The sequence below is a fragment of the Oreochromis aureus genome, linkage group 14 (genome assembly GCF_013358895.1).
Source record: "Oreochromis aureus strain Israel breed Guangdong linkage group 14, ZZ_aureus, whole genome shotgun sequence".
NCBI lineage: Eukaryota > Metazoa > Chordata > Actinopteri > Cichliformes > Cichlidae > Oreochromis > Oreochromis aureus.
Genome location: NC_052955.1, coordinates 10433700 through 10447420, shown reverse-complemented (window position 1 = coordinate 10447420; position 13721 = coordinate 10433700). Strand labels below are relative to the sequence as shown.

At 38.6% G+C, this 13721-nt stretch overlaps 1 long non-coding RNA gene across 2 annotated transcripts; it reads left to right on the top strand.

Moving 5' to 3' along the window:
* Positions 1–9171: 9171 nt before the first annotated feature.
* On the top strand, positions 9172–12070 carry LOC120443591. Of its 2 annotated transcripts, none has more exons than XR_005615510.1 (3): positions 9172–9254; positions 11217–11484; positions 11855–12070. It is a non-coding gene; the product is annotated as an uncharacterized LOC120443591 (long non-coding RNA). The 2 variants fall into 2 exon arrangements; XR_005615511.1 differs by having other exon boundaries at positions 9184–9290.
* Positions 12071–13721: the final 1651 nt, after the last annotated feature.

Genomic DNA, 13721 nt, shown 5'->3' with positions numbered 1-13721 from the left:
CTTTGAAAGTCCACTGTTCTTTTGCAGAGGTGTATGGATTAATCCTACCAGTTTTTTAGTGAAAGAGTTCAACGTCCAGCAGGGGGCAGTTTCCTTTTTCCTGCTCGGTACAGTTCAATGGGTCCCTGGGTGGCTCGCCATCTTGTTTCTCGCTCAGCGGATCAAACTCCGATTCTAGTTCGGCATTTCCCGATCCAAACCTTAATGGCCTACCATAACAACAAAGCAATATGCATAAACATTTGAAAATAACACACGGGTAGCCCTAAATAACAGTAAAGTCCGTTTTTCCAGCTTATTCAGTCTTAAATGAGGTGACGCCAATATGGCGCGCTGAAATACCGTCAAAGGCCTTTGAACTACAGCCTGTGTGTCGGTTAAGCACCAATCCACCGTTTTTTAACATAAAACAACATAAATCTGCTACCTTGACTCTCCATTTGCATGAAATGAGCAATATAATACAACAAAACATTTCTTGCATGAAATAAAATACAATTTCTGAACTCACCAAGTCCCGTTCGGTTACGTTCACAACGTCACCAAGGCAAAGACAGGTCGGAAAAACAAAATATATTCTCCAGAGTACAACAATGGCTTTATGTAGACTTCTGACTTGTTTTTAATATTTTTCACTCGTTTAGGCAGCAGCTCTGCAACGACTATCTGCATTTCTCCTCTCCAGCATCAAAAGAAGGAACAACCCGCTTGGGTGTGGCTATCACAGGAGTCACGCTGCAGCGTACCCTTTCACAATAAGAGTCTGAACACATATTTTAGCCATTTTACCTTAATTAACATGAAACACCATGAATTAGCAAGTTTTTAACCTTTTAACACGTTTTTAAACACAATTGAAATCTTATACCATGAATTATATCATTGCTGATGTTTTTAATGAATTTCCTTAACCATTATGTTCTATTTATCACCTGTAATATGTTTCTTATGACTGTTTTTACTAACAGGCTTTTGTTTATTGACAACTATGTTAACCAGGGTTACACATGGCCCTCCCTTCACCCCAACAGTAAGGAATATACTTTTTTCTCACATGTTCATCACTCCTACTCTCGTCTGGATTATTTTTTGGTCAGCAGCTCACTGCTGAGTGATATTTCAGACATTGAGATTCACCCTATAGCTGTCAGCGATCATGCTCCTGTATCTTTAACACTAATACAAAAGAATAATACTGCGCAAAGTAAAAACTGGAGATTTAATACATCACTGCTTAAAGATGAATACTTTATTAAATATTTAAAAAAAAGAATGGACTCTATATTTAGACTTTAATAACACTCCCGGAACATCAGCTTCTGTTCTATGGGAAGCAGGGAAAGCTGTGATGAGAGGTAAAATAATTTCTTTCTCATCACATAAATAGAAAGAAGAAAACAAAACTATTCAGGAATTAGAAAAAACATCAAATCTCTAGAAGAAACCTGTGTCACACAAAGATCAGGAAACATTGAACAAAATACACAAAACAAAACTAGAATTAAATTAGATAATTAATTTAAAAAAAAAACATTCTTAGTACAAAGACTACACTTACAAAATTATGAACATGGTAATAAATCTGGTCAATTTCTAGCGAACCAGCTAAAAATAAATAAATAAAAACAACTATATGTGCTGTTCAAGATTTATCTGGGAACACAATATATGACCGAAAAAATAAACAACATTTTCAGGGATTTCTATAAAACGTTGTATTCACCACAAATAAACCCATCTAAAAGCGAAATTGATCAGTTTTTGGACAACATAACTCTTCCAAAATTATTAGACACTCAAGCAATGGCACTGAATTCGCCTCTGATGCCAGGTGAACTCCAGGAAGCCCTGATAAGTATGCCCAATAATAAGGCTCCAGGTCCAGACAGCTTCCCTGTAGAATTTTACAAAGAATTCTGGACGATTCTAGCACCAATTTTTACAGAGTGTTATTGGAAATCAAAGAAAAGGGCAGACTCCCATCAAATATGAATTCTGCAAACAATCTCCTGCTAAAACCAGGCAAAGACCCTGTATATCCCCAAGCCATTGTCCAATATCCCTTATAAATGTCAACCTTAAAATAATCTGCAAAGCTCTCTCAAAGAGATTAGAGAAAATAACCCCCCTCTTAATTCATCCTGACCAAACTGGTTTCATAAAAGGTAGGCACTCATCAACAAATACACGTAGATTACTAAATTTGATAGACTACTCACACAGTAAAAACATCGAAACTACAATATTTTCTTTAGATGCAGGAAAAGCGTTTGACAGAGTTAACTGGAAATTTCTATTTGCAACTTTACACAAATTTGGTTTTGGAACCGCTTTCATTAACTGGTTAAAAATATTATACAATTCCCCAACAGCTTGTGTCAAAACAAATGACCAAAAATCCTCCAGCTTCTATCTCCTGAGGGGCACCAGGCAGGGATGCCCACTCTCCCCTTCACTGTGGTGGGGTCGGGTGGGCTGTCCCGGGCTCTGTGGGGCCGGGCGGCGCTGCTGAACTTGGCCCGGGTCCAGATGGGCCTAGGGCCCCCTTGCCCTGGTGGGTTGCAGAGTATGGGGGTGCCTACTTGGGTCAGCGGGGGAGCTGCTGAGTGACCCCTCATCTGGGGCTCTCCTCAGCTCTTTCCGGGATAGTGGCACGGTTGCCCCTCCGTTGACCTTCCTTGGTCTCTTGTGCTCTGGGGGCCTCTGGATGTCTGGAGCCTGGATCTCCTCCATACCTGCTTCATGCCCTGGAGGACGGGGCTATGGCTCCCCACACCCTCTAGCAGATCATTACATGAAGGAACCTTTTAAATACAGGCACGCTCATGCTCACAGGTGTACACACGGGCGCTCACAGACACAAACTGCACCCTTTTTGGCTCCTACCTCAAAGAACACTGTGCGTAAATGTTAAGCATAATTATGCAGCACGTAAATGTTACGTGCTGCATAATAATATTCAATATTTACTGCTATATACACAGAGTATCGAGATGGTGTTGTGTTTATTATATTGCTGTTTTTGTTTGCTCGTTTTCTCTTTTTTTTCTCTCAACAGGTGATCCAGGTGATATATATAAAAATATGTCCTTTTTTTGCCCCACCCCCCTTTTCTTTTCCCTTTTCTTTGCCCTTCATCATTATTCTTCTTCCCCACTGTCTTTGTTTCCCTCCCTCCCCCTGGTCATGTCTGTCCCATCTGTAACAACTGAAAATAAAATAAATAAATAATAACAACAAAGGTCAATCAAATGGACTAATGCGGCAAGGCAGGGATGGTCCACTTGGTAAAGTAATTCCGTTGGGCTTCTCTCTTTGCCTTCAAACAATAATTCTGATGGCAAAAGAACCAAACGGGACAGGCTGCAAAAAAAACACAAAAAACAAAAAACAAAAAAAACCCCAAAATCTCATAAAAATCTCAGAGTAAATTGGAACAATTTGTGTTTCAGAATTTAATTGTGTAAGAAAATTAACTTCAACATTTTTGCATTAAATGTGACTTCTCACCTAAATAGCGTTCAAAAGTTCACAAATAACCAAACAAGATTTAGAAAGTGCATATATGAATATTTTAATATTTCAATGCCATTCAATTTTATTTATATATCGCCAAATCACAACAACAGTCACCTCAAGGCACTTCATATTGTAAGGTGTTTGTGCCCAGTATGTAAGTGTATTCACAGTTCACAAGACTCTAACCAGCTGTGTTAACCTTCCTGAATATCTTAAAGATCCTAATTTTAATTTCCTTTGTCCTGAGACAATACACAAAAGGATTTACAAGAGGTGGACCGAGGATGGTGCCAATTAACAAACCCTGGCGTTCTTCAAGAGTTAATACCACACCAAATCTGGTCAAGATAACAATGACAAACTGAGGACCGTATAAACATGATACACAAATCAGGTGACTCACAAGAGTGCTTCCCATTTTCTTTTTGTCATTATTTGATAATATTTTCACAAACACTAAGATCCCACAATATGAAAGACAAATGAAAGTGAATGTGAAAAATGACACAAAAAATGATATAATGGCAGTTTGGTTGAAATATTTCTCTGGGTTAACACAAGTGGTTCGCATTACTGCAGCATAGTCACAGAAAGTGTACCTAAGCCTTGAATAGCAGTGAGGGAGCGGTGTAGCTGTTACAAGTGTAAAAAGCACAAAACTACAGGCAACAATCCACAGAATGTATGTAAATACTAGTGTGCGTGTATTTGTTAAATAACTATGATACTGAAGAGGACAAATTATAGCAATAAACCGATCAAATGCCATAATTGTTAAAGAAAACATCTCCATTGTTGCTCCCACCTGGTAAACATACATTTGAATTAAGCACTCCACATATGATATGGTATTAACACCAGCAAGTAGAACCCCGATCATTGTTGGAGTGGCACTAGAGGTATAGAAGACATCAACAACAGCAAGATTGCAAATCAGAAGATACATTGGTTTGTGTAACTGCTTGTCAGAAACAATGAAGATGATATTGACTAAACTTGCAAAACAGCTAGTAAATAGGTTATCAGCATAACCACACCAACTGCTACAGGCCTTTTGACTGTGTCAAAACCACCTATAACAAAATGTGTTAGTTTGATTGAAGCATTCTGTAAAGACATATTTAACAAATATTAAATTACAAAAGTTTCAAGATGTAGTTGATGAAGTAAAATATGCTGAAAATGTTAACAGTGATAAACAGTTGTAAAAAGAAACTGGTATAACCCTTCTAAACCCAAACAGGTTTGGGTTAACCACAAAACAGTGCTTTCACATTTTAAGTCTTACAACAACATGAAGTTTTAACTTGGCAGCTCCCTCATCCAATCACAGTGGATATCAAGTCTCTGTGTTTACATATCACCAGAGACTGCAGATTACATGACATATGATGTCACCCCCACCCTCCAAAACCAATGGTAGATGAGGATAGTTTCAGGATAATTTTAAATTCCACTAATTCTTTTGGAGCTTTTTTTTTTTAAGCACAAAATTCATATTGATTAAATAAAACATATGCAGGCCTTATACTGAGGAGATGCAGCCTATTATACATAAATTAAGCAGATAAATGCATTGGTATAGCACTCTTCTACTCTGAGCATGTTCATATTTACTAACACACTTTCATACAGCACTTAAAGACTTTTAACAATTGTAAATAAACTGGTCCATCTCTTGAAGTGGTTCTGAGCCACAATTTAACATTTGAACTGGTATTTTATAGAACTGCTTAAATGTGTTGTGGATGCATCACACAATATTTTTATTTTTATAAATAATGTTAGTATTTTTAATGTAAGTCTATTAAAAAAAATTTCATTTCATTTCATTTCATTTGAAATACATATAAAATATACCAAGAAATAGAGTTAATGTTTTGTCCAACTAAACTTTCTTAGCAAACAAGACACAACTTTCACTGTGTTCCTCTTAAGTTTGCTCATTAGGTTAATGACTTCTTTGTTTACAAAGGGCTGACAGGAAAGATGTGTCATACTCACCCCTCTTGAGTGAATTATAATCAGTACCTAGCTCCAGTAATGAACCTCAGAGGGTCACAATACTTTTGTCTTTTATTTCTGTATGTGATATATAGATATGTCAAGATTTTGGCTTGATAAAGTGGGGCTCACATCATTACACATCTGAAGTGAAAATCACTCATTTGTTTGTGTTGTGAAGAACAAGATGAGGAGACCAGGATTGCCACCAGGAGAATTACACCCCAGAAAATATTCTGTATGTGAACCATTTTTTGTCCTTTGTGCTATTTGTTAAAGAAGCGTAATCTAATGATTGTGCAATTTATTTATCTCTTTTTGCTCTCAGTGACTATCGAGACGGACTCAATTCACTGTGAACTTTTGGATTTTTATACTGGACTCTTTCGGCCGTCTCCTCGCTCACCTGCCTGCCTCCTCACCCAGCTGCTCCACTGCCATCCGGACCACCCCCCTATGGCTTAGCCTCCACTCCTGCTTAAGTAAGATTGTGGCATTACCCTGTGAGTTTTTAGTTATTATTTTGGACAAGCTGTTAATCAGTATTGTTCCCCTACTCTTCACAGTGACGCTCCCTCACCTATATGCCTCGTCCCCAGAGTTCCTGCACTGGAAAATACCCAGTGTCGGGTTCTCTTCCCCGTCCATGACAGCCCCAAGCCTCACGGACACCTCGCAGTAGTCAATAAATTCGACTGTTTCTCCTGTTTCAGATTGTTTAGTTTTAGTGTGTTTTGGCTCGCAACACGCAGAGCATCATTCTCTTAGTGTTGCTCAGACTATTCGTGTTCATAACGTTAACCGTGGTGAGAGATGTTAGTGTTTATTGTGCTTAGGAAATTCTGCATTTTGAGTTAAGGGTTCATGTGCTAGGTTATGCCTGAATATTTAGATAATCATTTAAGTTTCTGAGTGAATCCTTGGTTTTGTAATTTCCTCAGAAGAGCTAGAAACTGAGACAGTTGTTTAGCATGTGTGGAAGGCACGCTCACTTTAAGTTCCCAATTATTCCTCGTTTTAGTCTTTCACCTTGTGTACATTAAGTAACTTTGACTTCACACCTGTTTCTCCGCATGCTTTCTGCATTAGTCCTCCCTTATTTTTTTGCCAGTAAACACTGTTACAGTGTAGCTATGTCCTGGAAATGTTACAGACGCAGAAGTTGGAGAGCCAACTTTATGAAGGAAAGTAACTTGTGTCACATTGACATAGCTATCAAAAGTTGTACTGAGGGCCACTGTGCCTGTGTCCCAATTCAGCGGTACCATAGGCTGGGTCATTTGAAAGCAGCAAGAACATAAAGGCCAAAAGTGAATGGCTGTTAAATGGAACCTGACCTCCATCATCAAATCATGTCCAAACTTTTGACTGTTAGTGTATGTTTTGTGAGTTCCTTTTACCAGACACGCACACATACATACTTGTATGTATGTTTCCTACAGTTATGTTACCTTTACCATGATTATTAACTCACACAAGAGAAAGTCAAAGTCCTAGGTATAGAGGACTGAAAACGTTCTCTAGTGTGATGCTTTTGGGCATCACTCCAGAGGATACAGTTGTCATACAACCGGACCGAATATCTTTAAAAAGGTTTTAAAACCAGTTTATGAAATTAGTTTGAGTGATTTTAGTCCTATTTTGCCATTTGGAGTTTGCCATCATATATTTTAAATTTAATGTGCAATTTTACCCACCATAGATGTACTGTTATGCAGCCTTCCAAAAAAAACAAAACAAAACAAACAAACAAGCAAAACAAACTAACTGCATATGGCTGGAAGTGAATTAAAAAAAAAAATCAAAAACCAAAGATTTCTTAAGTTTTTCTATTATCATCATCTTTTTTATTCAATGTCCTATAGTATGACATGCATAAAATCACCAAAAAATACGCTTCAAATTTTAACATATCTTTGAAAAAGTAGAAATATCAGGTCAGGGGAGATGCATTTATCACTCCTTCTTATATTAGTAATAATTATAATGATAATGTAATGGAAAGTATTTGCCTTGCAAAAATTCCTTGTCACAGCAAAGGGCACATTCAGGTTGCAGCTTAATGAGGCTGTTTCAAAGTGTTAACTGACAAATACAGTCAGCACTAATATTTCATATAATATATCCATTTGTGAGTTAGCAGCACACTTCAGTATGTGAAAAGAGGTTAAAAATATTTAACCAACTCAAAAAACTACAGGCAGATGTTGTCCTTTTACAAGAGACCCACAGACCTCTTAGAGGTTTAAAAGAACTTAAAACACCTGAGTTTCCTAATGTGTTCTCAGCTTGTTATAATTCTAGACAAAGGGGAGTAGCAATTTTAATACATAAAAATATTAATTTCACAATACTCGATACAGTTATAGATCCAGAGGTCAGATTCTTAATCATTAAACTATCTATACTTGATAAAAAGCTATGTATTGTAAGTGTATATTGTAAGATTATTATATCGTTTTATGCCACGTTATACCCCTAATTAGAGATTGTGAAACTATTATGTAGTTTTAGTTTGCATTATTCTTATGAATTAGAAGAAAGTGATAACTATTACATTTATTAAACTGATTTGTATCACATTGAACTGCTTATTTATTGTGAATGAATGATATTGTTCTATGATGCATTATACGGCTGAGTTATAAGAAATACTGTTTTCAGAGAGTTATGACCTTATTTGTTTGATTAGAAGAGAGCAGAATATACCGGAGAGGTTTTCTGCCCCATCTCATCAGGAGGAGATAAAACGGGAGCCGAGGCCGCTACTTAGGCGCCGTGTGAGAGAAAGAATGTGCATGTCTCAAGATTCTTCAAATGTTGATGATCCCTCATTCTTTCACGGTTTTTTCAGTGCACTCTCTGAACACTTAGATGGCACACTTGTTCTTGGAGGCGACCTCAACCTTGGACTATAAGAAGAAATGGATAGGCTCAGTACAGCAGGAACTTAGCGTAATTGGCAGTCCACAAATATAATCAAACAGTATATGAGCGACTTTGGTCTTTGCGATGCATGGCGCCCCTTCACCCCAACAGTAAGGAATATACTTTTTCTCACATGTTCATCACTCCTACTCTCGTCTGGATTATTTTTTGGTCAGCAGCTCACTGCTGAGTGATATTTCAGACACTGAGATTCACCCTATAGCTGTCAGCGATCATGCTCCTGTATCTTTAACACTAATACAAAAGAATAATACTGCGCCAAGTAAAAACTGGAGATTTAATACATCACTGCTTAAAGATGAATACTTTATTAAATATTTAAAAAAAAGAATGGACTCTATATTTAGACTTTAATGACACTCCCGGAACATCAGCTTCTGTTCTATGGGAAGCAGGGAAAGCTGTGATGAGAGGTAAAATAATTTCTTTCTCATCACATAAATAGAAAGAAGAAAACAAAACTACACTCTAAAAAGTGTATTTCAGCAGTAGTTGAAGTTACGTAAAGTTCGGAGTTAGTTTCATTAAGATTTCTGCTTTAGTGGAGCCAGTCTACATTTGTGGAGTATATCAACTTGTTATTACGTGTTGTTCCCTCAGTACACATGTAACCTGCTATTCTCATTAGAGTCAACCTGCATCAATTAGGGTTTCTCGTGACGCAGTGCGTCTGATGTCATGACGTCTCCGCCTTCTCCAGAATTTTCTACCTGCGGTTGAGACCACCATTTTGAGAGGCACTTGGCTGCAGGCAGGACCTCGTGAACAATTTGGTCAATAAGGTAACGAAGATATTACTTTTTCCATAGTCCTTGAAGGTAAGTCAAATGTAGAACACATATTTTAATATATTAGATATAAAAATATTCCAACTGTATTGTTTGTTAAGTGTTTAGTAAACTGACCTGACCAAACCGCTATCATTCAGCCCTGCTAACATTAGCGAAATGTCAGACCTGTTGGTAGTTTGTGCTTGGACATGTAGGTTAAGTTAGTAGTTTGCCGGCGGTACTCTCTTGTTTTAATATCGTAACGCTAGCTTAAAGTTGTGTATTCATGCAGTGTGTCGGTGTTGGCTTACTGTTAGTTATTCATTAGCATTAGCACATTATGGCGGCAAGCTGGGCCGCGGTTCTCTTCAGACTACGTTACTTTGGGCGCGCGCATTTATAGAGATTGAAAATGTGACGTCATTGAGGGGTAAAACCGCAAAGGATTGTGGGAACCCAAGGCAAGAGGTACTAGCGCACGCAGGCTTTCAATTGAAATAAGTTACACAGCGATAAAAAGAAACAAAAATGCCAAGAACCTGTTGTATTATTAACTGCACAAGCCGGGCGAACGACAGCCGCGTGAAGTCGACGGAAATGCGTTTGGTTTTTATCGGATTCCGCGTGGAGAGAAATTCTCCAAGCCATGTCTCGAAGTCACGAAGAGGCGACGGATGGCCTGGATTGCCGCTATCAGAAGACCTAATATAACGTTCGAAAACACTCCACCTCACATGTTAGTCTGCTCCAAGCATTTCCACAACGGTAAGTGTTTTGTGGTATTTAATACGTCTTATATGGCGCTGAACAGAAATCATCACGCTATGCTCCTTTGTTTATTGTGGCTCTGTGTAATGTTTGCTGTATTTTGTAGGCAAACCAGCCTACGAAATGCTGGAATGCGATCCAGACTGGGCACCCTCTCTCAAACTGGGCCACACAGAAGTTAAAGCTTCTACCACTGCTAGATTTGATCGGTTAAAACAGAGATCGAAATCAAAACAGCCACGAAAAAGGCCCGCGCTTCCTCTGTATTTATGAAGACGATTTGTGAGACAGGTAAACTTACCGTTGTGCGTACGATGGTCTTGTGCTCAACACGGTGCATTTCTAGGTCCTGTACCCATCCGTCCGTGAACTGCACCTGGGCCTGTTGCAGTGACCTGAAGTTACTAAAAACTTCATGAGTGTATGCACTCACCCAAGAACCATGTAATTATAAATCTGAGCGTGGTTAAAGTTGGGCAGCACGCTGATGTCTTTTGTCCAGTCTGTGTGCTCGTAAGGGTCTGACCCTCTCACTCCTTTGATTTTTTCCAAGTACCTTTTCTTTGCCTTTTCCTCGAGTCTGTCTTTGTGCGGACCGGCATTGTTCTCCTTCGTTTTGTACATTATTTTTTGGTGAGAAAAGAAAAAGCAAGACGGTATTGGAACGTGAGAAAAAACGTTTTGCGGTGCTGCAAATGCTTGCATTTGATGCGGTAATTTAAATGTCCTGCCTTCACCTCCCGGCATGCAATGCGCGAAAGTCACGTGGTCTGTCAATCTCTATACACGAGTGGTTGTTCGCAGTATGCCTGTCGGCGCGAATAGTTCATGCGGTCACGGCCACGGGTGATGTAGGAGGTAAAGTTTAGCTGTGGTGGCTCCAGGAAGCATGCATTTACTGCCGCTTGCATTGCTTTCAATGTACATGACGTTAAGAAGGCGAGGAGAAAGGGTGCGTGCAGCGCTCGTACACGCACAGATCAGCCGTGTGAGAGGGAGATGGTGTGCGGCAGAAAATCAAAATTAGAAATCATAGAAGAAAGTATTACGCTATTGAACACAGAAAATACAGCCATCAGATTTCTTGTAGACCTAGCACACTTCTGGTCTGTGTCTGAATACATATATAAGTACATAGATGCAGATGAACACTGTAAACATGATGAAAGATCGACAGACTAACTCGAACATATCTTTAATCTTTAGGACTTTGGGTAGCGCTTCCTTTCCTTCCTGTCAACCTCTCCAGAGGGGTGTCTGCTGATGGCAGAAAGATTACATCACCTCTGGTTGGAACCCTGGACAGTGCCACAACCTTTGGCTTGGTGTCCAATGTGATGCCCCATCGCCACCTTCTGACCTAACTTCTTCTCAGCTCTGTGACTACTTCAAGAGGGGCATTCCTGTGTGGAGGCGTGCCAGGCAGCTCGTTTTACCTGTGAACTTGCGTGCTTTCACTTCATCAACAACAAAGGTATGCAAGTTCAAAATAGTAATGTCTCATTTAAACTTAATTCAGTTTTACACTGAACAGGAATCGGCTTTATATATAAAACAATTGCAAAAAAAAAAAAAATGTACCTATGGGCATTTGGGTTTTGTTTTTAAACTTTTGTTTTGAACTTATCCCTTTAAAATCTAATTAGAGAGGGCTGGCTACATTTGATGAATACATTTTGTGTTTAAATGATTCGCTTTGTGTTGGGCAATGTGGCAAAAAGCTGAGATGAGATCTAGTCTCATATCACCATATTGATATATTGTAATATTTCCCAACTCTCCCTCTGTGTTTTTCTCAAATTATTTATATACACCCAGTAAAGCGTGTCTCTTTGTTTCTCCAGTGCTATGCTTCATGTGGAGATGCAAGGACTGTGGGACAACATTAACAAAAAGATCTGAATTGCTCAAACACTACAAACTGATTCATAGGCATTACGGACGAGGCCACTCATATCCATGCACTTATTTAAATTGTGCATGTAGGTTCAAGACTTGGAACGCCCTACTGAGCCATCTATCAAGAAATCACCCTGCCCAACAAGCAGTCTCCAAAGCTGCGTCCACATTCACTTGCCATATTTGTGGCCATAATCAGCTCTCCACAGAAAGAGAATATTTTCAACATATCTATCAGCATCTTAAAAATAAGGAGACTGTAACATGTGCGTTCCAAAACTGTGAATATAAAACCAATGTCTATGAGAACTTCAAAAGTCATAAATACAGAAAACACTCTGGTACAGTGAACACATTTAAGCCTGGAATAAGTTCTGTTGATGAATCTTCTGCCAGTGTTGCCAGTGATATTTCAGATGTGGAAATTATAGAGAGTGATGTAAATTTAAATTCTGCTTTTGACAATGGGTATTCTGAAAACTTAGAGAAGGATATTGAGCTTAAAATTGCTTCAGTGCTCCTTAAGTTGGAACACATCTTTCTTGTGTCTAATGCAGCTGTAGATGAGCTTTTGCAGGAGTTAAACTATTTGATTGGTTCTGTTTCTGTGGCGATTACCCAAAAGACTATTAGCCAAATATTACAAGACAATGGATGCCAATTTGACCAGTCAGTTGTTGAAAAGCTAGCCAGTGTACTCTGTGAGACAAACCCTGTAAAAAGCAATTGGAGATAACGGTCCACTTTCCAGTCCTTGGAGACAAAAAGCATACTATAAGAGCCACTTTAAAGTAGTGGAACCAGTGGAATATATACTTGACCGAAAAATAACAAGTCATTCCAATATATTTCAATTTTAAAGTCTTTGCAGCATATTCTTGACTGCCAGACAATCTTGGATCAGGCTGTTAATTTGAATACTGTAGATAATCAGCCTCAAAAACTTCTGTGCACTACAAAACTATCTTCGATGGTGACTTCTTCCATGAAAATGGACTGTTGTCCAAGCAGGAAAGCATTTCATTGATATTATACATTGATGAATTCGAAATATGTAATCCCTTGGTACATCACGGAGGAAGCATAAAATTTGTGGATTGTACTGGGTTTTGGGTAATTTGCCACCAGGCTGTAATTCTGCTTTAACCTCAATCTATTTGGCTGCTTTAATCAAAAGTAATGATCTGAAGTGCTATGGGTATGAGAAAGTGTTAAAACCTGTAATTAATGATCTTGTAATTTTGGAACAGAGTGGGATATTTCTGTCAAAGTTGGGCAGAACAGTAAAAGGCACTGTTCAGTGTGTTGTTGCCGACAACCTTGGTGCACACAGTATTGCTGGATTCTTTGAAAATTTCTCAGGGACATACGTATGTAGATTTTGCACTGCAGAAACATCAGAGTTCCAGACTATTGAAGTCAGAAGTGAAGTCTTTACTTTAAGAACAAAAGACATTCATGCAGATCATTTACGAATTATTGAGGAAAACAAATTGCCCAGTTATTATGGTGTGAAATCAAAGTGTATTTTGTCAAAGCACCTCTCACATTTTGATGTTACCACTGGGTTTCCACCTGATGTTGTACATGATCTTTTTGAGGGAATTGTTCCTTTTGAACTTGCGCTTTGCCTCAATTTGTTAATCAAAAAAAGTATTTCACATTATGTACATTGAATGAAGCAATATCATCTTTCAACTTTAAGTGGGCTGACAAAACAAATCGACCTCATCCTGTGGCTCTCAGTTTTGCATCCAAAAAGTGTAGGAGGGAATGCACACGAGAACTGGAGTCTTACCAGATTTTTGCCTT